The sequence below is a fragment of the Homarus americanus genome, unplaced genomic scaffold (assembly GCF_018991925.1).
Source record: "Homarus americanus isolate GMGI-L3 unplaced genomic scaffold, GMGI_Hamer_2.0 scaffold6105, whole genome shotgun sequence".
Lineage (NCBI taxonomy): Eukaryota > Metazoa > Arthropoda > Malacostraca > Decapoda > Nephropidae > Homarus > Homarus americanus.
This window is the reverse complement of record NW_024726408.1, coordinates 2713-7043: the sequence shown is the minus strand read 5'-3', so window position 1 is coordinate 7043 and position 4331 is coordinate 2713. Positions and strand designations below refer to the sequence as shown.

The 4331-nt window shown below is 36.4% G+C and overlaps 1 long non-coding RNA gene across 1 annotated transcript; it reads right to left on the bottom strand.

Moving 5' to 3' along the window:
* Nucleotides 1–535: 535 nt before the first annotated feature.
* LOC121865622 lies at nucleotides 536–2418 on the bottom strand. Its single transcript, XR_006088782.1, has 3 exons — nucleotides 2101–2418; nucleotides 1733–1848; nucleotides 536–585 (listed from the first exon to the last, which is right to left on the bottom strand). It is a non-coding gene; the product is annotated as an uncharacterized LOC121865622 (long non-coding RNA).
* Between the last annotated feature and the right edge of the window lie 1913 nt (nucleotides 2419–4331).

Sequence of the window (4331 nt, the reverse complement as noted above, 5' to 3'; positions counted from 1 at the left end):
TGAAACGTGTTCTAGGTTAACCTAATCTTACGAAGATAATGGTTTTGGACAACCTCTTAGATAGTAATCCCTGCATGTGTTCTGGGTATCAAGTTCTATCTGCGGGCAGGCCTACAAACACCTGTAGAGTTTTCATAGGTTCTATTTACTGGATAAACAAAATACACAAGCGAGTCGGCTCTCCTACATGTCTGGGGGTCAACTCGTTTTCCTAGGCGACATGTGGCAGTGACATTAGCAGCTTCCATATCGCCAATGCATTAATTAAGCGTGTGGGACATGGTAAATACATTCACACTACGCTGCTATGCTAGGATGAATAAAATAATGTATATAAATGGAGCACATACATAATATACACAATCTCCAGTTAGGGTTAATTGATATACAAACCACTCTTGTAGAGCTGCAAGCAGGACCTGGACCCTTGATCAATGAGGTCCATCCCCACAGGCTAAAAGCTTAAAGAAATCACTTAATGCCTATCAGTGAGGTGACCCACCTTACAGTCTGCGTACTTCCAGAGACTCCTGTACCTCTTCAGACGCTGCCAGGGAATACTCGTCTGAGCGCCTCCACGCTGCTCTATTACAAGCAGAGGAAGATGCAGTATTAGGAGTGAATGTTAGAAGGAGGGAGTATAGACCTTAAAGTATATCATAATGGCTGGTGTACCGTCCTAATTTTTTCAAAGCGGGTGGTTCAAAGTTAATGATGTACTACTGTACAGTATGATGGAAAACCATAATGCTTTGATGTCTACAGAGCTACAGAAGGTGTTCTTTGAATTTGCATAGCTTGCGTTCTTTATCAATATACTGTATCTTTTTTTTCTGTAGCTTTCCTTATTTGTTCATAATGTTTAGAATTTCAAAATTTGTAATCGGCTGGTACCAAGGAAGTTGAATGAATAGAGGTGGTGTTCGCTGTGTATTAACAGGTGCTTGAAGCCAGGCCACAGTTGCCGCTGCTACTACAAACAAATGTTGGTTTACAGATGACTGCGATATATACTATTGTTAGTTATTATGCACATTATAGAGGGATCAACCAAGGGATAAAGTCGCTGAAAAGGTCCGCCATATTGGTAAGGCATGGTCACTATCACTTCTTGAGCGGGTGCCGCCTCCATCCATTCAACCTCTTGGCAGTGTTCCCACAAGTTCAGAGGAAGAATTCCTAGATTGAATCAAAATTCCCAAAATCCATTTAACACACACATGTGATTTATCAAGATATATATATATATATATATATATATATATATATATATATATATATATATATGTGTGATAACCTGAGAAAGAAAGCACGTGTTTTATCTATCCGCCTATCAGTTAAGATCACGCAACTACAGTGATTTAGCATATATATATATATATATATATATATATATATATATATATATATATATATATATATATATATATATTACTGTATATACCTTAGATTAAGTGCCGTCAATTGAAATGTTGGTAGCGTTCCTCTTGTCAGAAACCAAAACAATTTTTTTTTGTTTCTTACAAATATATTACCAAATAAAATAATGATAAACAATAAACCACAAATATTAAAAACACTATATACATACTATGTATATATATATATGTATATATATATATGTATATATATATGTATATATATATATATATATGTATATATATGTATATATATGTGTTATATATGCATATGCAGATTTTATGGGTGCTAGTCATGGTGAAAAGATTTTTACCTTAGCATAAGCTCGAACGAAAAGTTTCACGAAGAAACCGTACCAGACTCTAGATGTCATACAATTGAAAATGTCCGTGTTGACGATGCCTGGGTGTACACAGTTGGTAGTCACTCCTGAAAGACACCAACGTTACCAAGAAACTTTGGAGTACTGTGTTTGAATCGGTGATATAGTTATTGCTATTTCTATATATTGGTAATTGGTTACTGTTGTGGAAGTTTTTTATTGTTTTCAGCTTTATAGTCAAATTTAATTCCTCTAATAGTACTTTCCAACAAGTTAAAAAAAACGATATATAGTATAAACAACATAGAAAATTCAAACTAAAATGTACCGTAAGTTGATTAATCCCACAGTTGGCTAACCTGTTCCCTCGAGTTTTCTATGGAGTTCCATGGTGAAGTTGGCGTTCATTAACTTGGTGGCAGCGTAGATCTCTAGCGTGCGGAGTGGTCGACTGATCTGGAATTTAAGGTCGCCGTCCAAGTCCAGGTCCTTGACCTCTTTGACCCACTTGTGACCAAAGGAAGTGATAGTCACCACACGTCCACTGGCTGCCTTCAACCCAGCTGGTGACCAGAAACTTTTATCACTCCGACATTGACAAACTTTGTATACTCAATATCAGTGGTTACTCCTGAAAGTGTTGCTCGAATGTTGGGTCAAAAGTGGCCAGGAACAGAGCATAAGTTATGCAGCAGCTATGATTTGTGAAAGTACTTGTAATACAGTCCAGCTTCAGTATCGGTTTACCCAAATAGTGAATATACTATATATATATATATATATATATATATATATATATGCAAGTAAATCACTGTAGGTGCGCGTGATCTAGGTATTCACCCTGAAGATGGGAATTACATGAAGTATTAAACTTTTGTTTTCTTTTCTTTTCTTAGAAATATATATATATATATATATATATATATATATATATATATATATATATATATATATATATATATATATTTCATGTAAATCCACAATGAAAACGTGGATAAGATAAATCTTGATAAAATCACACGGGAAAAACAGCAGGCACTTCAGACATCTTCAAGATGTGTGTGTTTCAAGTATGTCAACCATTATAATATGTTAATAAGGAATAATGGCAGGTTTGAGATGTAAATAGGTATGTATTGTGTATTCCATGTAGCAATCTTAATGTAAATTATGTAGGACAGACAGGAAAAACACTTGCAGCTCAGAATCAAACAACATAAGTACAATATGAGACAGCATCTGAAAGCAGTGCCTTGTTCGTTCATGTTAGGAATAACCATCCATCCCATTGCTTGGGAAAAAAGCTTAGAAGTATTTAAATCATCTTGTGTCACAGAAGGCTTTCACGGATTTATTTAGTTTGATTAAGAATTAAAATCAATAAACCTTAGTGATGGTCAGTTCAAAACTGATAATATGTTACATAAATTTATTTGTCGTGGCCAGGTTAAAAATGCTTTGAAAACCTTTGATCTAGATATATGACCGTTATTTAGTGGGTCCTATTTTTTACCTGAACCTGACTAGTCACGTCACCTTCTCTTAAGCCGTATTGGTGTGGGGGATTAGTGGATGTAATGTATGACCTGACCTCATGTTTAATAAGTCACCCTGTATATTTAAGCCTCTCTCTGTCCATGTGTTAATCCAGTTGGCTCTGAAGATGTCTTGAATAAAGAAGAAAGCTAAGGTAGCTCCATTGTTTCCTTTTCGTGTGAATTTTATCAAGATTTATCTTATCACGTTTCATTGTGGATCTGCGCCGATATATATATATATATATATATACACACACACACGCTGGGTGACCTTTAAAAATGGCTGTGGTGGAACAAAATGATGGCCACAGGTGTTTCAAGTATAAGGCCCCAAGGATGGATTATGAGTTACAAGCATGTGTTGATCCCTGACGTTATTGTAAAGTTCATTTTATCTGGTAAAATTTTTAACTTGCTGTCACTAGATGGTACTCACGAAGAACAAGTGTGGGAGGAAGTGTCTAGGTGGTTGGTCGCGACGGTCAATTCAGCCCTCGTCCGTCAGTTGCTGAGGAAGGTCTGCCACGGCAACGTTTGTTGATTAGCACATCCACCTGCACAACAATACCAGCAAGTAAGTTCACAACCGCTAACGCTGCTCCACTTTTCGCAAAAAAATAAGCAGCAATTTAACCTCAGTTTATGGTCTGCTGTCGACATTCATATATAGTTACGTTTAATAAGACAACACTGCTATGGTGCTGTGGTGGTACTGGCTACCTTACGTCCGGCCGCCTCTTGCCGAAACTTCCTGACGGAGCGCCTAGGAAGCTTATCAAGCTCAACCTCACTCTCCCTCTCCACCACTAAGAATGTCATCTGCAAGTACGAAAAGGTAATAAACACATAAGCTACTTAAATAAAACATACCCAATTTTGATAAAAATATAGTTTCGATCCCATATACGACATATAAAGTAGCTCAGAACATCTTTTGATGTTCCTGTAACAGAACAGATATCATTGGTTAGTGGAGAACAGGATAAAGTGCCTGGATTTTCTCCAATCACCAGAGTATTCACATTTACTAAAGGAATAAATTAAAATTGCTC